The 22,322-nt window shown below is 38.4% G+C and overlaps 1 protein-coding gene across 4 annotated transcripts in view; it reads left to right on the forward strand.

The window, feature by feature from the left end:
* Positions 1-22,322, forward strand: part of LOC122801123 (guanine nucleotide exchange factor DBS-like) — a 3,406,519-nt gene that overhangs the window by 3,265,659 nt on the left and 118,538 nt on the right. The window lies entirely within an intron of this gene.

Genomic DNA, 22,322 nt, shown 5'->3' on the forward strand with positions numbered 1-22,322 from the left:
ACACACACACACACACACACACACACACACACACACACACACACACACACACGCACACGCACATGCACACACACACTCCTAGAGAAGGCTGGCACATATTTACTAACTGTGCTCCCTTATGAGCAGACAATAAGGTAAAGACACTGCCATCAGCTAGTCACTGTCAGGGTCTTACAAGGGTATCCAATTATACTGAGTAAAATCAATACTAACATAAATGGTAGAGTGTAATGCAAGCAGCAAGGCTTTTTGGAGTGGCCAAGGCATCACTAGAATAAGAGCAAGTACTCTCAAGATGTTAAAAGTAATCTATAAAAGACCAGCCACAAAAAAGGTATGCACATATTTAATAATATACAATAACATAGAAAATATAAGAATATGAAATATTTAAGTGCAATAAACACCAGAGTTTCAATCACAGAAGAAATAAAAATAACACAGTTCGACAGATTCAATCAGATGCAGAAAAACAATACTTAGCTAATCTCACTGCAATTCCTGACTGTCTAAAGAAGAACTGTTCCCTAGCTAACTTAATTAATTCAACAAGGCAAGATGCGATGCTGAAAAGCTTACTTCCACTAGGTAAGGTGATGATCTTTTTACTTCTGACTACAGGTATTTGAAAATAATAGAATTATTTGTTTAAACATAAATATTTATTCAGTTATAATAGCACTATTCATACAGTTTTAATACAAGCATCTGTACAAGTCAGTGTAACAGTCAAACAGAAAACCACTTTCAAAACCACCCAGAAAACTCCAGCCAACAATTTGGAATATAAATGGATACATTCAGTATTTGCAGATGCAGACATTTCTGCATCAAGCTCAATTTCCCTTAACTCATTACATCCGAGTGACACCTCCAGGTGCATCTGCAGTTGACTCCTACTGCTCCTCTAGGCGTCAAATATTACTTATGCATATTTGCATTAATAATTCCAAAACCATGCTACATACAAGGTTTAAAAATATTTTATCTTGAAGCATACATGATGGCAAACACAATTGTATTGATATTTGACCTCTGTCAATGAGTATTTGTTAGAATTGTAAGGTGATAATTTAATTTTCAAAGGCTCAGGCCACATCTACTAGGAGTTAAAGGTACATACTCAAAATAGTTGCACTGGAGAGCATACAGGGAATGCACTCAGCCCGGGGTCTGGGTTTCTCTCTCTCTCTCTCTCTCTCTCCAGGTCCCCATTATGGCTCCCCACTGACACAGCTGCAGAGTTAAGTCCTCAGCATAGTGTCCAAGCCAAGTCCTCTAGCTCTCTCTCTCTCTCTCTGAAACCAGTGCTTCATGTCCCTGCTCCAAGTTGCTGACACACAATCTTTGAGATTTAGTTTTTTACACACACACACCTGGGAAAGGCGGGTACAGATTACCCACTCTACCAGCTTTGCCCAGACTATAAGGTAAATGCACTGCCACCAGTCAGTTACTATAAGGCTCTTAAAAGGGTATCCAATTATACTGAGTGAATTTAATATTAATACAAATGATAATGTTGATCAAACAGCCAGGCTTTCAGGAGTGACCACAGTTTTCACCAAATAAATATATGCAAATACTCTCAAAGCTTAAATATTTTCTAAAAGGACCAACCATGATGAAAAGTGTAAATATATTTAATAATAAATAATAAAAGAACATGAACATTCTAATATCTATTTGCAGTAAACACCAGAGTTTCAACCACAGGAAATATTAAAATAACACAGATGAATAGATTTACACATATACAAACAAAAACAGTACTTAACTAATCTCTCTATGTTGTCCTGACTAATCTAAAGAGTTAATATTCCCTGCTTCACTTACTAGAGCAAGGCAAGATGAAGTAGGTGAGAGAACCTTCTATGTCAGGTTTCCAAAACAGAGTTCTCAGTCTGACTGGCAGACTTCTCAATATAATGCCTAAATATTATTTCTGGGATAGCTTACAGAATGACATCACATCTGTTCATCTGACTCTGTTTCCCACACTATCACCAACACTAGAAGCTGCCAGGATTTTAGCACCTATGTGTTACCATACACACATATAGAGCTTTTTTCAGATCTGCTGCAGCTCCTGAAGTCATAAAACAATTTCAAACCTTTACCCTTTCAGAGTAGCAATTAGCTCTCTGCTAGAGACAATAAATAAGGCTTCCTAATACTTGGTTTCCCAGACATGTTGTCTCTGGCTGCAACCAAAACTGTAACATACAATCTTAATGGCCAAATTTAATTTCAGCTCTTTTCCAAAGTTAGCTGGGGCTGAGATTAATCTCTTCTCATCCAGTATCCTCTGTTAAAACATATACATTCAAACAGTTACAATAATGTATGTACATTTTTGCCACCCAACAGAGCACACTGTTGATACATTTCCAACACAGGCATCTGTACAAAATCAGTTTGATATTCAAATAACATATAATTCTTTATAAACTTCCTACTAGCTGTGTTGGCATATGTTACACATCCACTGCTACTTCTCCTGGCATAGCTGGCAGCACCTCCTATTATCCTATCTCTCTCCCCTTTGAAGGCTCAGGCTACTTTTTCAAGTGTCTCTTGAGAAACATGGCTGAGAGGAACAGGCCTGTCTGAGAATACATTAACCCATACCCTGTCATCAGATACCATCTGCATTGTTGACCCCACTACAGTGCTGCACTGTCATATGCCTGCAACCCTAGGCTCCACCATAGTAACTTGGCATTTTGTTGGCTGGCTCAATGTAGCCATAGGTCCTCCTCAGATTCCTCCTGCCCCTTACTGTGAATACTTAGAATTAAGACCTCCCTATCATGGTAAGGTCTCATCATGTTAACATGGTAAAATTTGTGCCCCTGCCTCCAGCCTAGCAGTTCTACCATGTAGTTAACATCACTGACCTTCCTTACCACTTTGAAGGGCCCCTCCCAAGCCTGTTTGCAGGTTATTGTGTCTGACAGAAATGAGAACCATCGCCTACTGTCCCACATAATACTCCCAGGCTCCAGCATTCCTGTCATACCAGACCTTTTGCTGCTGTTGAGCTCTTGCAAGGTTCTCCTGGGCCAAGCCCATGAGTTCCCTAAGCTTTATCTTGAGGTTTAGGACATATGCCAAAACAGATTCCTGGTGGGATTCACACTCACCCTCCCACTCATCATGAATCAAATTTATATCTATGCAGCAACTTAAATGGTGAAAAAACGGTGGATTCCTGGGATACTTCTCTGTATGCAAACAGCAGATGGGGCAAATATTTGTCACACTCTCTCTTAAACTAGTCTGCAAATGCCCATAGTATGATCCTAGTGTAGTGTTTAGCCTAGCCACAAGACCATTAGTCTGGGGATGGTAGGGATGGCCTTTTAGTGCTTCACCCCACAGTGCTTTCACAGACAAGCCATCAGGTCTGACATGAAATTGGCTCATCCGTCAGTTAGTGTTTCTCTTAGGAAACCTACCCTGCTGAAAATCTCAAGCAAAGCATTTGCCACTTTCTCTGCCTCACTGGAAGACAGTGCCACTACCTCAAGGTATCTAGTAGCACAATGTACTAACACCAGGATATACTTCTTCCCTGTAGAACTTGCGATAGTCAGAGGTCCCATAACGTCCATAGCTACCCAGTGAAATGGCTCCTCAGTCCTCAGTCACAGATGTAGGCATCAAAGGAGCTTTTACCTTGACTCCTGCTCTGCCTACTTTTTGGCACTAGTCACAGGTCCTACAGTACCCTGTTGCATCCCTTGCTGTCCTAGACCAATAGAAGTTCTGCATAATACATCTCTTGGTATTCTTCATGCCCATATGACCTGCAAAAGGAATGTCATAGGCTATGGCAAGAAGTGCCAGATGGTAGGCTCTAAGCACTACCAACTACTGTATTACCTCACCCTCTAGCCCTCCCTCAGGGGTCCACTCTCTGTACAGTAACCCTTTGTTCCAGTTTACAGATTCCCCCTTTCTTTGAGAATCAGGTACCTCCTTAGCTACCTGTTTTCTAAGATCTGTTGCAGTATTTGAAAATTATAGGGTTATTATATATTATTATATATATTTAATCAGTTATAATAACACTGTTGATACACTTTTAATACAAGCATCTGTACAAGTCATCATGTTCAGACGACAGAAAACCACTTAATAAACCACCCACAAAACTCCAGCCAACCATGGTGGCATATGCCATGCATACATTTCCCTACTCTTCCCGGTACAGATGGTAATACCTCATATCATCATTGTGCCCACTACAGCACCTTGTGAAACTGTCAGGTTTATAATTACCTCAGACAAAAACGTATTACCTACCCTGACTTCACTATTATAATACGAGTCACACTTAGAAGTCTGGTTGTTAATGTTAGAAATTGAGTCTAAATTAAATGGGTTTTGAAGTATCTCATGGTGAAAGTGTTGAAGGGTTTTTCCAAAACAAGACATACTACATCTGCTAGCTATACTTCAAGTACTATATCAGTGAAGTACTATATCAATGAATAAATTGTGATAATTTAGGAGGTTTATGAAGCATGATGGCCAATCATGAGCCCATGTTGAGTAACATGAAAAGAGGCTGTACAAAGCCTTGAGAAAAAAATTCCCACTAATTCTAGTGCAGCTGATGGGCCTATAAAACTGTGGCTAGTTTCCACTGCTCTAGAACACACACAGTTTGCCAGCTTTACCAAAATTAAATGGTTAGACACGGTGCAATACAATCCTTGATTTTCCTTGGGAAAAAGTCATTAAAACTATCAGGACTTGCTGTTAATGTGGCATAATGGCATTTAATGAAACTGTAATCATATATTCAGTGACTGTGGCTGAGCACTCAGAATAGAAGTTTCTAGCATTTAAGAATTTATGATAGCAGAGTATAGTACCTAAACTAATAGTAAAGTATGGTGAATGGATAGTTTATGTGATATTATGTTCATGTGGAATCAGTTAGTAAAGTAATTACAAAAAAATCATGCAGGTTTACTTAATTAAGATGTAATCCAAGTGGAACTGGGTCTCATACTTTTTTACTGACTTGCATGGTGCCCGTTGTATGTTAGTGAGACCAGAGTTGTTCAGGTGTTATGACCAGGTGTAAAGCTATGTTGTGCATCTCAAAATAGGCCAAAGAAATTAAGAGAACTGAGAGACTGAGAAAATACTATATAATGTGTTGTTGAAATTGGGGATTGTAATAAAACTGCCCAATTTACAGGAAAACTGTAAGTAACCTTAGGCAGGTAGGATAACAATTGTAATCTTGCTCCATCAAGCAGCATATAGGCATACATTATATAGGACATTCATCATTTCTTATGTGCATAGATGATGAAAGAAGAATATCAAAGAAAATTAAACAGAACTGGTACCATAGAATGTTCATAGATTAGTACTAGGCTAACTGCCCTTGCGAGCCATTTTGAGCCTAGCCAATATCCCTTGTGAGACTCAAACCCTGCACCTTGTGTTTGTAAGGCAAACACCTTAACCATTAGGCCACCCTCCCAACCCAATGCTTCTCAACTGTCCAGATTTTGCAGACCATCCAGATTTTTGCCTCATATTTTTGGTCCATTCTTCATAAAATGTGTGGTTTTCTATGAAATCACTGAAGACTGAAGGCACTCAATAATGACAGACATTTGAGTTTCAGACTTCATATCCTTCAGAAAATGTATGCAAATGCAATACCTATTCTGTCAACTTTCTAAGTTAGTAAGAGCAATATTTAAGAACTGTCCCTATTTTTGGTCCTTTATCTCCCACTATTATTTTGGGTTTATCCAGATTTCTTATGCTGAGAGGCTGAGAGATATGACTCATACACAGACAAAGAGAAACTAGCCCTGAAGTTAAAGCCTACAGGGGCAGCTTATATGAGCCCAGGAATCTGAATCTGAAAGACCACAAGCAGAGGCAGGGTTAGGGCATTTCCACCAATGACCACAAAGCATAACTTCCAGTATGAATGCTGGTCCTATTATTGTACTCAGTTCCACTTATTTTTGATTTATTTGTGCAGGTTAGTGAAACTGACCAGAAAATACTTTTTCAGCCATGATATTTTTGCAATAAAAATGCAAGTAAAATACCTAAAAAGAGAATGCATACCATAGTAGCTTTATCTTGTAATAAAGAATATTTACAGAATATATCATAATATCAGTGAATAAGTTAATTCAGTCATCATAGCAATAAACATAGGCGGCTTATAATAGCGGCTGTTGGCTGCCGCCCCTCCTCCAACTTTCATGAGTGCTTTTTTTCTTTTTTCCATTGTTTTATTTAACGTCCTTAGTTAAATAAATTTGTTTGTTGATAACAAGCAGTGTGCAGCAGCTGCATTCTCCTGCCATGGAACTTGAGCTGCGTCCATGCTTTTCAGTTCTTCAGTATTACAATGATTCCTTAAAAAAGTAAAAAACTTCAGGGCTGTTTTCAGTCAGCCTGGAATCTGAGCGACCATCAAAAAGATGCCTAGTGTTCATTGTGGTTTTAACCTCATAGATTTACTGTATTGTTAAGAGTGGCAACCCGTCATTTGATCACATGACATGGCTGCTGATGTGAGATGGGAACATCCACAGAACAGAAGCTTAGGAGTTCCCTTCCCGCTCACTTTAAATCATAATTATTTAGTTTCTTGTTCTTAGCTGAGGTTGACATGTTAGCTCACTGAGTGCTGAGCAAATTCAGAGAAGTAGAAATAAAAACTGCAGCCTACATCAGCTGTTTTATCAGGTTGGTACTCTCAGCTGAGATTAAAAGAAAAAAGTGCTTGGAGAATGATGTACCAGGGTACTGTTTGCTGGTAATAATTGCCAACTTTTGTTAATATAATAGGTCTTAAATTATTTATTTTATCCTGGCAGGGTCAACACAGATACTTTAGGTAGGTACATGTAGGCAGTAGATATATAGGGCTATTTCTGGATGAAGTGAATGACCCTGTTCTTTTGCTGTTGTAACTCTGGCTTTGCAGGACTAAAGTGAATTTGGGAGAAGATCAACTACAGACTCTGATTAGTGTTTACATAAAAAAATGACTGTAACCATTATTTTTTTTCTTTTTTATTCTTTTTAATCTGGAGGTTTAAAACCAGACATTATGGCAGGACAATGGGGATGGGGGTTATGTGTGAATGGAATGACTGGCCCTGCTGTTTGCCGTTGTAATTCTGGTTTGCAAGACTAATGTTTTTAACCTGACAGAGTCAAACCAGATACTATGGCTGGGTAATGAGGATTGGGGCTGTGTGTGAGTGAAATGACTGGCCCTACAGTAATTTTGGCTTTGTAGGACTAAGGTGAATTTGAGAGATTGAATACAAGCTCTGACTGATAACAGTTTATATGAAAAAGTTGTATATTAATGCAGACATTATTTCCTTTTCTTTTTTTTAACCTGGCAGCTATGTGTAAATGAAATGATTGGCCTTGTTGTTTTGTTGTTGGAATTCTGACTTTGCAGGACTAATTTAGTTGTGATAGTTGTGATTGTTGCATATTACATATGAGGGGGGGGGGGGGGGGGGGGGGGGGGGGGGGGGGGGGGGGGGGGGGGGGGGGGGAAAAAAAAAAAAAAAAAAAAAAAAAAAAAAAAAAAAAAAAAAAAAAAAAAAAAAACAAAAAAAAAAAAAAAAAAAAAAAAAAAAAAAAAAATTGTGGTTTCTATGAAATCACTGAAGACTGAAGGCACTCAATAATGACAGACATTTGAGTTTCAGACTTCATATCCTTCAGAAAATGTATGCAAATGTAATACCTGTTCTGCCCATATGCCACACATACATTTCCCTACTCTTCCCGGTACAGATGGTAATACCTCATATCATCATTGTGCCCACTACAGCACCTTGTGAAACTGTCAGGTTTATAATTACCTCAGACAAAAACGTATTACCTACCCTGACTTCACTATTATAATATGAGTCACACTTAGAAGTCTGGTTGTTAATGTTAGAAATTGAGTCTAAATTGAATGGGTTTTGAAGTATCTCATGGTGAAAGTGTTGAAGGGCTTTGCCAAAACAAGACACACTACATCTGCTAGCTATACTTCAAGTACTATATCAGTGAAGTACTATATCAATGAATAAATTGTGATAATTTAGGAGGTTTATGAGGCATGATGGCCAATCATGAGCCCATGTTGAGTAACATGAAAAGAGGCTGTACAAAGCCTTGAGAAAAAAAAAGTCCACTAATTCTAGTGCAGCTGATGGGCCTATAAAACTGTGGCTAGTTTCCACTGCTCTAGAACACACACAGTTTGCCAGCTTTACCAAAATTAAATGGTTAGACACGGTGCAATACAATCCTTGATTTTCCTTGGGAAAAAGTCATTAAAACTATCAGGACTTGCTGTTAATGTGGCATAATGGCATTTAATGAAACTGTAATCATATATTCAGTGACTGTGGCTGAGCACTCAGAATAGAAGTTTCTAGCATTTAAGAATTTATGATAGCAGAGTATAGTACCTAAACTAATAGTAAAGTATGGTGAATGGATAGTTTATGTGATATTATGTTCATGTGGAATCAGTTAGTAAAGTAATTACAAAAAAATCATGCAGGTTTACTTAATTAAGATGTAATCCAAGTGGAACTGGGTCTCATGCTTTTTTACTGGCTTGCATGGTGCCCGTCGTATGTTAGTGAGACCAGAGTTGTTCAGGTGTTATAACCAGGTGTAAAGCTATGTTGTGCATCTCAAAATAGGCCAAAGAAATTAAGAGAACTGAGAGACTGAGAGAATACTATATAATGTGTTGTTGAAATTGGGGATTGTAATAAAACTGCCCAATTTACAGGAAAACTGTAAGTAACCTTAGGCAGGTAGGATAACAATTGTAATCTTGCTCCATCAAGCAGCATATAGGCATACATTATATAGGACATTCATCATTTCTTATGTGCATAGATGATGAAAGAAGAATATCAAAAAAAATTAAACAGAACTGGTACCATAGAATGTTCATAGATTAGTACTAGGCTAACTGCCCTTGCGAGCCATTTTGAGCCTAGCCAATATCCCTTGTGAGACTCAAACCCTGCACCTTGTGTTTGTAAGGCAAACAGCTTAACCATTAGGCCACCCTCCCAACCCAATACTTCTCAACTGTCCAGAATTTGCAGACCATCCAGATTTTTGCCTCATATTTTTGGTCCATTCTTCATAAAATTTGTGGTTTTCTATGAAATCACTGAAGACTGAAGGCACTCAATAATGACAGACATTTGAGTTTCAGACTTCATATCCTTCAGAAAATGTATGCAAATGTAATACCTGTTCTGTCAACTTTCTAAGTTAACACCAATAAACGTCCACAAACAGAAGAAACAAAAAAACCTCAGCTCCGGAGTAGGACCTGGAACACCACGTTTGTAAATGTTGCTTAGTTGCTCTGTTTAACAATGAAGAGTACACCAATACCTTAAACAAGTACGCATTTTGCCAAACGAGCGAAAAAGTAAAATAGTAGTGAAGTCCAGAGCAAGTTGAATGCACAATAACGTTTTTAATTTATTTATTTATTTTACATTTGTTAACCGGGATGGTCCGACTGGATACATGTCCTTTTTCAGCGGAGGCCCGGGGAGAAAAGCTCCAACAGAGTTACATTAATAATTAGGTACAGTAAATGAGCTGAAAGAACTTAACAAAAACATAGGCTATTTACATTATTAATAAAACTTCCAAAAACAAAACCCACGTAAATGTTAAGCGCTTTTCGTTCGGGTTATACCCGAACTTCTTCAGACATCTTTCTCTAATTGCTGTTACACTTAAATAGTCCCTTCCTTTATTCCTGTCCTATCAGGAAGAAGTAATAGTCAACTTTTTACCAACAAGACTTCAAAAATGTTGTTAATTTCTATGTATATAAAAGAGTTTGTATAAACAACCAGTATAAAAGTTAATACACATAGAATTAATTTAAATGTCCTTTTCTGGTTTTTTGTAGTTACACAGTCCGTTGGTTAAATGGTCATACCTTTGTAAAACAATAACCATGTCAATTATCGAACTTCTCTTAACATTAATATTCTTATACAATTTATTAATACATACAGATGTGTAATAAACACCCTATTCTTTCCTTTGCATTTCAGTAGTAGTAGTGTGCTAAAATTACAAAACGTACAAGCAAGTCTTTAAATAAAGGTGTTAGTATTGGAAAATGTAGTGTTGTTGTTGTATCTACTCTAAAGTGTCAACAGCTCCCCTAGTGTTTTAATATGATGTTTACCTTAAGGGTTTTTAACCTATTAGTTGATAAAAACACTCCTATTTTGTACTCACCTAGCTAGGGAATATATTATCTTATACGAAAAATGTATATTTGTAAAATGTTTTAAGTATATTAAGTGTATATATGTTCAAAAATTTAAAAATATATATGTGTATATCTGTATAAAAATACCTCCATGTTTGCACAAAAAATCTATGTTATTAAGAGTGTGCAAGAAGTTACAGGTATGTATATAATTAAGTTATTGTTTATAAAAAACATATTTATAAAACTGTATCTTGTTTTTAGTTCCGTTCTTTTAAAATAGAACCAGTGTTACTCTGGGTCCCCATTTAAAATATTACTGTGCTACTTATATAAACTTTTTAATTTTAAAATGCATGCAATACTGCAAGCTTCATTTAACCCTGGTTCTGTGTGTGCAGTTAATCTTAATTGCCAATTCAGATCGTTCCTTTCTAATAACAGTTTCACTAAACTGTCATTGGCCCCCCATTTGTTTTCCATATTCTGTCTAGTCTGTGATATAACCCTAAATTTAAAGTAGTGGCCTTCTTTTTGTTCACAATGGTTTGCTAATGCATTGTTGATGTTCTTCTTACTAATGGCATATACATGTTCATAGATCCTGTCCTTAAGTCTACAGTCTGTCTTACCCACGTAAAATGCCTGGCAAACCTGACATTCAGCAAGGTAAACCACACTTCTTGTATTACAGTTATAGGTGTGTTGGGTAAAAAAAGTCTCATCTCTAATCTTAAATTTATTGCTACATGTAATGTGTTTACATTGGTTGCAGTGACCGCACTTACGGGTACCCCCTTCTCCTTCCTTCCTCGTCCTGTCCTGACTTTTTTCAAGGATTTGTTTTAAGTTTGGTCCTCTTCTGAAACTAATGCATGGGTACTCCCCTATGAACATGTATATGCCGTCAGTAAGAAGAACATCAACAATGCATTAGCAAACCATTGTGAACAAAAAGAAGGCCACTACTTTAAATTTAGGGTTATATCACAGACTAGGCAGAATATGGAAAACAAATGGGGGGCCAATGGCAGTTTAGTGAAACTGTTATTAGAAAGGAATGAACTGAACTGGCAATTAAGATTAAATGCACACACAGAACCAGGGTTAAATGAAGCTTGCAGTATTGCATGCATTTTAAAATTAAAAAGTTTATATAGGTAGCACAGTAATATTTTAAACGGGGACCCAGAGTAACACTGGTTCTATTTTAAAAGAACGGAACTAAAAACAAGATACAGTTTTATAAATATGTTTTTTATAAACAGTAACTTAATTATATACATACCTGTAACTTCTTGCACACTCTTAATAACATAGATTTTTTGTACAAACATGGAGGTATTTTTATACAGATATACACATATATATTTTTAAATTTTTGAACATATATACACTTAATATACTTAAAACATTTTACAAATATACATTTTTCGTATAAGATAATATATTCCCTAGCTAGGTGAGTACAAAATAGGAGTGTTTTTATCAACTAATAGGTTAAAAACCCTTAAGGTAAACATCATATTAAAACACTAGGGGGAGCTGTTGACACTTTAGAGAGTAGATACAACAACAACACTACATTTTCCAATACTAACACCTTTATTTAAAGACTTGCTTGTACGTTTTGTACTTTAGCACACTACTACTACTGAAATGCAAAGGAAAGAATAGGGTGTTTATTACACATCTGTATGTATTAATAAATTGTATAAGAATATTAATGTTAAGAGAAGTTCGATAATTGACATGGTTATTGTTTAACAAAGGTATGACCATTTAACCAACGGACTGTGTAACTACAAAAAACCAGAAAAGGACATTTAAATTAATTCTATGTGTATTAACTTTTATACTGGTTGTTTATACAAACTCTTTTATATACATAGAAATTAACAACATTTTTGAAGTCTTGTTGGTAAAAAGTTGATTATTACTTCTTCCTGATAGGACAGGAATGAAGGAAGGGACTATTTAAGTTTAACAGCAATTAGAGAAAGATGTCTGAAGAAGTTCGGGTATAACCCGAACGAAAAGTGCTTAACACTTACGTGGGTTTTGTTTTTGGAAGTTTTATTAAAAACGTTATTGTGCATTCAACTTGCTCTGGACTTCACTACTATTTTACTTTTTCGCTCGTTTGGCAAAACGTGTACTTGTTTAGGGTACTGGTGTACTCTTCATTGTTAAACAGAGCAACTAAGCAACATTTACAAACGTGGTGTTCCAGGTCCTACTCCGGAGCTGAACTTTCTAAGTTAGTAAGAGCAATATTTAAGAACTGTCCCTATTTTTGGTCCTTTATCTCCCACTATTATTTTGGGTTTATCCAGATTTCTTATGCTAAGAGGCTGAGAGATATGACTCATACACAGACAAAGAGAAACTAGCCCTGAAGTTAAAGCATACAGGGGCAGCTTATGTGAGCCCAGGAATCTGAATCTGAAAGACCACAAGCAGAGGCAGGGTTAGGGCATTTCCACCAATGACCACAAAGCATAACTTCCAGTATTAATGCTGGTCCTATTATAGTACTCAGTTCCACTTATTTTTGATTTATTTGTGCAGGTTAGAGAAATTGACCAGAAAATACTTTTTCAGCCATGATATTTTTGCAAAAAAAATGCAAGTAAAATACCTAAAAAGAGAATGCATACCATATTAGGTTTGTCTTGTAATAAAGAATATTTACAGAATATATCATAATATCAGTGAATAAGTTAAATCAGTCATCATAACAATAAACATAGGCAGCTTATAATAGCGGCTGTTGGCTGCAGCCCCTCCTCCAACTTTCATGAGTGCTTTTTTCTTTTTTTCCATTGTTTTATTTAACGTCCTTAGTTAAATAAATGTGTTTATTGATAACAAGCAGCGTGCAGCAGCTGCATTCTCCTGCCATGGAACTTAAGCTGTGTCCATGCGTTTGAGTTCTTCAGTATTACAATGATTCCTTAAAAAAGTAAAAAACGTCAGGGCTGTTTTCAGTCAGCCTGGAATCTGAGCGACCATCAAAAAAAGATGCTTAGTGTTCATTGTGGTTTTAACCTCATAGATTTACTGTATTGTTCAGAGTGGCAACCCGTCATTTGATCACGCTTGCATATGAACATGACATGGCTGCTGATGTGAGATGGGAACATCCACAGAACAGAAGCTTAGGAGTTCCCTTCCCGCTCACTTTAAATCGTAATTATTTAGTTTCTTGTTCTTAGCTGAGGCTGACATGTTAGCTCACTGAGTGCTGAGCAAATTCAGAGAAGTAGAAATAAAAACTGCAGCCTACATCAGCTGTTTTATCAGGTTGGTACTCTCAGCTGAGATTAAAAGAAAAAAAGTGCTTGGAGAACGATGTACCAGAGTACTGTTTGCTGGTAATAATTGCCAACTTTTGTTAATATAATAGGTCTTAAATTATTTATTTTATCTTTGCAGGGTAAACACAGATACTTTAGGTAGGTACATGTAGGCAGTAGATATATAGAGCTGTTTCTGGATGAAGTGATTGACCCTGTTCTTTTGCTGTTGTAACTCTGGCTCTGCAGGACTAAAGTGAATTTGGGAGAAGATCAACTACAGACTCTGATTAGTGTTTACATGAAAAAAAAATGACTGTAACCATTTTTTTTTTCTTTTTTATTCTTTTTAATCTGGAGGTTTAAAACCAGACATTATGGCAGGACAATGGGGATGGGGGTTATGTGTGAATGGAATGACTGGCCCTGCTGTTTGCTGTTGTAATTCTGGTTTGCAAGACTAATGTTTTTAACCTGACAGAGTCAAACCAGATACTATGGGTGGGTAATGAGGATTGGGGCTGTGTGTGAGTGAAATGACTGGCCTTACAGTAATTTTGGCTTTGTAGGACTAAGGTGAACTTGAGAGATTGAATATAAGCTCTGACTGATAACAGTTTATATGAAAAAGTTGTATATTAATGCAGACGTTATTTCCTTTTCTTTTTTTTAACCTGGCAGCTATGTGTAAATGAAATGATTGGCCTTGTTGTTTTGTTGTTGGAATTCTGACTTTGCAGGACTAATGTGTATTTTGATGAAGTATGATGGAGTACAAGCTGTGATTGTTTGTGTGCATCAAAAGTACATTAATGTGAACATTATTATTGTTTTCTTAACCTGGCAACGTCAAACCAGATACTTTAGTTAAGTCATGGGTATGGGGGCTGTTTGTGGGTGAAATGATTAGCCCTGCTGGTTTTGCATCACTAAGGTGTATTTGGGTGAAGTAAGATTGACTACAAGCTCTGACTACTGCTTATGTGAACAAAATATATTAATGTAAACATTATTTTCTTTTTTCTTTTTTTAACCTGGCAGTTTCTATCCAGATATTGTGGCAGGGCATTGAGGATGGGGGCTATGTGTGAATGAATATGGCCATGTTGTTTTATTGTAATTATGGCTTTGCGGGGCTAATGTTTGGGTGAAGCATGATATAATACAAGCTGTGATTGTTTGTCCACATGAATGTAAACATTATTTTTTTTTCCTTTAATCCTATCAGGGTCAATCAGATACTTCAACTAGGTCATGGACATGCAGGGTGTTTATGGGTGAAATGATTGACCCTGCTATTTTGTTGTTGTAACTCTGGCTTTGCAGGACCAAGCTGTATTTGGGTGAACTAAGATCAGCTACAAGCTCTGAATCCCACCCCATTTTAGTTAGCCCCACCTCATTTGGCTGCCTCCTGCAGCCACCCCGGGTTTGAAATCACCAACCATCACTAGCAATAAAGATATTATCCTGACCTCAGGTACCATTTAAACTGTTTTTCTTTCCATAAGGTAAGTATGAGCTTGTAGTGTTCTCATTTGTATAGCTAAAGTACTAGGACAGACCTGGCTCTTGGCACCTCAGAATAGTTGCTTGTTATAGACAAACTTAAAAAAATTGTATTATTTGAATAATTAAACATAATAGTCCATTACTCTTCATTATAACTTATCATTAACCTGTCATTTATGGGTGGCTGTGGTGTGCAGCGGTTAGCATTGCCAACTCACAGCAAAAGGTTCTCCGGTTCAATCCTCGTCTGAGGTGCCTTCTGTGCAGAGTCTGCATGTCCTCCCTGTGGTCGCATAGGTTTCCGCCGGGTGCTCTGGTTTCCTCCACATCCCAAAGACATGCTGTAGGTGGATTGGATACTCTAAATTGGCCCTAGACATGAGTGCATGCATGTGTGTGCCTTCTGTGGAAGGTTGGGTGCTGGGCTGGCAACTCAACACCGTAAAACTCCACTGCCAATCATGAGCAGATAGGTGACCTGCTGTGGCAACCCCTACCCGGGAAAAGAAGATTAACCTGTCATTTATAAATATTACCCTTTAAGGCCAAAAATTGAAAATGTTTAATATTTATTTATGGGAGTCTACATCCTATGAGAATTACCCTTTATTAATTTTCTGTTCTCTGGTACTCTGTTCTCGCCCACCATTTGAACTCATCCTAATGAACAATCCCATTGTGGTTTGACAACTAGATCATATCAAGTCCCTTCCTCAAGAGGGTATGTGTTAAGTCTCCAGCTAGTGTTGGTCTGGGGTAGCATCTTTCTTGGGAGGGGATCTCTGGTGGGCTTTTACTGAACTTTCTGGATACATTTTCCTCCTTAAAGCCTTTACACTGCCATACATTCAGTAGTGATGTCACAAGAAGACATACATGTTATAGTGTACATCCCTATTTAACACACCTGTGCATGTTTCAGCTTGTTTATTCAAGCAACTGTCGAACATTTTTTGGTCATTTCCACAACATCAACCAATCAAAAACATCAACATTCCAAACATCTAAACCTCCTGAATGGGCTTTAACATGGTTGCTGCAGAGAGGGCAGGGCAGTTTTCCTATCTCTTTTGCAATCACTGTTTTATAAGTCAATGTATTTTGGATAATATGGTAATCAAGCAAAAAATATGTGATTACAACCAGTGCAGCCATAAGGTTTTATATAGAGAATCTCAGTACCACTCCTTCTAATGTTGTAAAGGTATGGGTACTACAGATAAACTTTTCCCTGACAACCGTTAAAAAAAGCATACAGGTCTACAGCCACTCAACTCCTGTCCCCACTGGCTGATTCTTTTGCTTTTCTGTGCCTATTTCAAAGCTCAGGTTACTGACAGCATTCAGTACCCTAGCAATGATGGGGCAAAGAGGGCAGTTACCCCATGCTCAAAGTACTAGGGGCACAACTGAGTGTTCAGAGTCCTGCATCCAGTTTTTTTTTCCGTACTTAAATGCTAGGCACTTCAGAACATTTTGTAAGGAAAGCATTTTTTTTTTGCTCTTCAATTGAAGAGCTGAAGGGAGGGTGTTTATTTGTAGGAAACCAAAAAGTATCAATCAGTTTTCTAGAGTAAAAGCCAAAGTTTTTTTCTCATTGTTTTGGATTGGCTGCTGTATTGCAGGTAGCCTGTCACACAGCAAGATGAAGACTTGTTTTGCTCTTCTCTTGAAGAACTTGGGTGGGATTGGTTCCTGTACTGTAGAAACCAATTGGCTTCTACAGGAAGCTAAAGACCATTTGTTTATTCACTTGAAGAGATAAGGGGTAGGGCACAATCACAGGGGACCAGCACCGGACACTAGATGAGCCAGCTATGTCTCTGGTAGCCTGAGTGGGTGCTGGGCTTTGTGCTATCATCCAGCTGCACAGAAGTGGAATACATACTGGTTAACATAGCATTAGCCTGTAGATAATGGACTCAGTATGTAGCCATTCAACACTTGCTTGGATAGAGGGTAAATGAAGGCAAACTGTATGAATGCAATTCTAATGAACAACATTACATTCTTTGTTAAATACAAACATGTGAAAGTTATTTTTTCAGTACAGGAAAGGCCCCTCCCTCTCAACATCCCTCATATTGTTTTTATGAGGTAGTGTGGAATTCAACTGGCCAAATAGTCTTTGGACTGTTGGAAGCTTGGAAACAATGCACTGGTCTAAATTTTTCATCCAGGACAGTACATTTAAGCTATATTCAAAATGCCACACTTATCTTACCATTTAAATCAGTTCTGTGTGTTTCCTGTTGTGTTTCCTGTTGCGTTTGTTCTGAATCTGAAGTTAAAACTATTAACTGAAGGTATTTTATAGTTGCAGTGCTTTATAGTCTGCAATGCTTTTCAAGTGGTTCTTTGCTCTGCCTATGTGTTTAAATTATTTCTGAGTGGAATCCCCTTTTAACTATCCCTCTTCTGAATCTGAAGCTATAAATTGATGTGGGTTTTACAACATCCCCTCTTATCTCTCTCAGCTCTTAAGTGAAATATCAGCATTACTCTTCTAATAATGTCTGGTAGCCACTTTTTAGACTTAAAACAAAAAGCCAGATTTGGACAGTTGTGTGAGTTGTAATTAGAGCTTGTGGTTCTTAAACCCAGCCCCCTGGCATTTTACATTTCACAAGCAGTTAGCCATCTTAATCTTGAGAGAGTTGGAAGCTTGTTGGAAACAAAGCATTTGGACTACATTTTACATCCAGGGAAGTATATTTAAAGTACATTTAAAATACTGGACTTGTTGTACCATTTAAATCATAGTTGTGTTTCCTGTTGTGTTTGTTCTGAATCTGAAGGCATTTTTATAGCTGCTGTGCCTAGGTGTTTAAATAATTTCTGTGTGGACTGTCACTTTATTGCACTTTAACTGTCTTCTGAATTTGTTCCCTACCCCCAGACTTTTGATGTTGTGCTTTTAAACTTGGAAGCTTTTGAACTCCCACCTTTACTGTATAGCTCATCTTGAAAACTCCTCCCAGTGTCATTTTCTGTATACCTGGCCCTGGAAGCTCCTCCCAGTCTTATCTCCGCTGCTCATTTTTTTATTTTATTTATTTTTTCTTTAGAATTAGTTTACTGGGGAAAACGGCTGAGCAAGTTTGCCCATTTTCAGCAGAGGCCCTAGGAGAAAAGCTTCACATGATAATAACATAACAGTCAGTATTTTAAACAAAAGTGAAACAATCAGAGAAATGACAGTAATAAATCACATAGTAACACATATTATCACAGTTCAAGTTAGTAATAAGGCTAACAGGATCACTTAGTATCACATATTCTGGCAGTTACACTTAGTAACAAAAAAATCATTTAGTGGAGTAGTGTCTCAGAGATACAACAGCTTAATATACAATGGAGTAGTGTCTCAGATATGCCTGTTTAGTACTGTAAATTACGATTAATGTTGTTATACTTACAATCACATGGGATCAGTAAGCAAACAGAAATATATTGAAAGTGGAAAGTAGGCAGAGACAGGGTGAGGATGGGAGTAAGTAAGGTATTTAGCAAGCACAAAGATATAGTCAAAGTGGAGAATAGGAAGAGGGAGGGTGAGGAGGGGAGAAATTGGTTCAGCCTTGTGAGGAGCAGGAACATAAGCAGTTGTCATTTAGGTGGGGCTTTAGCACTTTTTTGAAGTGTGTTAGGTTTGCTGCGTTTGGTATGTTCTGGGGGGGTGGAGTTCCATGATTTTGTTACATACTTAGAATATAGTGAGTCTCCAAAACTGTTGCTGGATTTTGTAACTCTGAGTAGTAATTTTTCTGAGGATCATAGAGTCCCACTGTTGAGGTGAATTTGTACTAGGTCCTGTAGGGATGGACATTTGTCTGGCAGGTAAACTATGGAATGGGCTATGGTAAGTTGGTTTAGGGTTAGTAGGTTGGGCAGCTCTAGCCATTTGAGTTGTTTCAGAGCAAGACAATGATGGGTTCTGTGGGGCAGGTTAGTGGCAAATCTGGCTCTTATGGTAGCCTAATTCAAGTTTGCTTAAGTCTGATTTTTTTATGTTAGTAAATATAGGGGAGGCATAGAGTAAAGTGGCTAGTAGGTGGGTCCTGGCAATAGCTTGTCTGGAAGAGTTTGTTAAGAAAAGTTTTTTTCTGTTAAGGGAACCTAATTTAATATGGGCCTTTTTGATGGCATGTTTGTCAAATTTTAACTTATCATCTAGAAATATACCTAGTAGCTTTGTTTCTGAGGTGGGTTTAATTAGAGTGTGATTGGCTGAGGTGATTGTAAACTCATGGTGGGGGGAGTTTGTTTTGTGACATTGGTTAGGGAGCAGCATTAATTTGGTTTTGTTGGGATTAAGGATGAGCTGGTATTTTTCTAAGAAAGACTCAATGGCAGTAAAAGATTTTTGGGTATTGTCTTGCAGTTGTTTTAGGGTAGGTGCGGTGCAGATGACAGTGGAGTCATCTGCATATTGTATGAAGGAAGCAAGTTTAGTAGCTTTGTGTAGGTTATTGGTCAGAACTGTGAAGAACAGAGGCCCAAGAATTGAGCCTTGTGGAACACCTACTGTAATGGGAAGTGGGAGGAGAGGTCATCTTGCCATTTGATTGATTGATAGCAGTCAAATAGGTAATTATGGTACCAAATGAGAGTATTTTAGCTATGTCGAGTGATGCAAGCTCATGTAGAAGTTGTTCATGGGACACTGTGCCAAATGCCTTTGACATGTTGGGAAATATTGAGGCAATCATTTGACCATTGTTTTTTAGCTGGTTGACAGTATTGGTAAATTTGAGGAGTGCCATGGTGGTAGTATGGCCTGGTCTAAATCTGTGCTGTGTGTGGGAAAGAAAATTATTAGATCATAGGTGATGCATCAATTGAGAGTGTATGCACTTTCTAAGATTTTAGAAAGGGGATAGTATAGATGTCCCTCTATTCTTATGTTGCAGTATTCATTACATAAGGGAGTTGCTGCTCGCAGCGCCACCATCTGGCCAGTATACCAAAGTCTTTGTTTCAGGAGGGTACGTGTGGCATCTCTTACCAGGGCCATAAACCAATGGTAGGTATAAAAGTGACGTCTGCATGTACCCTCATCAGAATTTTTCTGCCGCAGTGATCATTGGACGCCCGTTTGCCAGTTCCACTTCTGCATTGCATTTCTTCAGACGACCAAATTCCAGATCGTTAAAGACCAGACAACTGGTTTTGACCATTACAGATAAGTGCTTGTGGGGATTTTCTTGTTTAAATTGCTTACTGTTTAGACTTATATGTCAGTTAGGAAAGGGAAGTGTGCTTGTGGGAGACAAATTCCTCACAAGGGCACACATGATAAGTGTGTTTTTGTCTAGGCGAGGCCCACAACTATACATCCTGTCCAATTTGTAAGTTGTTCATCCCCAAGTCTCTCCGTAGCTGATTAGTGGCTTTGAAACTATATCTAGAAAACCAGGGACTCTGGCACTTGGCGTTAGGCATGGAGGAAGGACTAGGCCAATCCAACGAGCTGCCTACGAAGAAGGCGAGAAAAGTTAGGCCAGAATCCCAGGCTGCACCTCAGGCGTCTGAGCAGGCTCTAGAGGTGATTGAAGACCCTAAGTCCATTCAGATGATGGTTATCAAAGCAGGAACCTTATTGGAAGTCAGGAAGTGGGAAACTGAAGGTATGTCTGCTGAGGTAATTCAGCCATCAGAGTCTGATGGTGGAGGGGAGCCATGGCTCCTGTTTTCCAAAGCCCCTGCTCCTCCAATTCATGCTAGGCCGATGTCCACTTCTCTTCTGTCTGCTCCTACGACTCCCTTAAAGAGGAAGCAAAAAACCAAGCACTCTGAACCTCTACTGATACCTAGTTGGGAATCATTCTCTCAAAGTCTGTTTAAGGCCTTTCAGGCCTTACAAACACAACTTCTCACACCTCAACCACCCCTTCATGTGTCTGAGGAAGACTACTCCTCTTCTGAGGAGTCCTTTTCCTATAAAGCACAAATTGAATCCCCCAAGGAATTCATTACACCAGAGGAGGAAGATTCAATTTCTCCTGAATCCCCATGGGAAGAATTCACCTTTGGGGATACAATCGCCCTCATGACACTTTAAGTGGCAGGCCTCTGAGGTTTCAGACTCCAAGAAAAGGTACTTTGACCTTTTACAGATGGAAAAACTTTCTCCCTCAGCTGTGCCTCCCTTACTGCCTGCTTTTTAGGATGCCTTCCTAGCTGCTTCACAGTCTCCTGACTCTCAACCCCCAGCAACTAAATGGACCTGATCCATTTTATAGGGTCCCCCAAGACACACAGTTTCTTTTCAGGAACCCTCCAGCAGACCTAGCTGTTATAGCTGTTTCTGCAGATAAAACATCTAGGCAACTACCTTCTACTGCTCTTTACCCAACTGATAAAGACAGTAAATTTATGGACAGGACAGGGAAAAAGGTATATACCTCCCCCACTCTGGCCATTAGGGCCTTGAACACACATGACAAGGTAAGTTCTAGATACCATTTCTAAAGCCTCTAACCTTCTGTCTGAGGTTCAGGATTTCCCTATCAGAGCAAATTAAATTCAGTCCTCTCCACAGCATCCCAAGTGACTAGGCACTCTATTAAGTGCAGTTATGATGCTGTGGAAGCTTCATCCAAAGCTGCAGCTTCTGGATCAGTACTTTGATGTTACTTCTGGATAAGGCTTCACCCCCTCCCCATGGACGTTCAAACTAAACTACTGGATGCACCCTTAGACAATAAGGCCCTTTTTGGCCAAGCTTCTGCTGAGCTTCTGAAATCCCTCAAAGAGAAGGGTAAAGAATTACAGAACCTCAAACACCTTCTGGTATCCGCTATTCCTAGATATCATAGGAATTACCCTCAATAGCCATCCTTTGTTAGAAGACAATATTTTCATTCAGTGCCACAATCAAAGGGATGTAGACACCCAAGGAAGATTTCTACCCCCATATTTCCCACCAGCTCCTCCATCGCACCCTTTTGGAGCCAGCCTGCCCAATTCAGGCCTCCTCCACTGTGACTCACCCCCTTGCATCCAGCAACACCCTTATCCCTTCACCTCACCCTCTCCCTTCCCTCCTGGTGGAGACTAACAGCAGAACAAAGGGTCTTCTCCATAATCCAGAGGGGATATTACAATGACTTGCTGGATGCTCCCACCTTTCCAAGGTATTCCCCAACCACCAGAAAACCAAATTCACCTGTTCCCACACATCATCCATCAACTTCTAAATCAAGGCACCATAGAACCAGTGC

The sequence above is a fragment of the Protopterus annectens genome, chromosome 4.part1 (assembly GCF_019279795.1).
Source record: "Protopterus annectens isolate FY-2018-M chromosome 4.part1, PAN1.0, whole genome shotgun sequence".
NCBI lineage: Eukaryota > Metazoa > Chordata > Ceratodontiformes > Protopteridae > Protopterus > Protopterus annectens.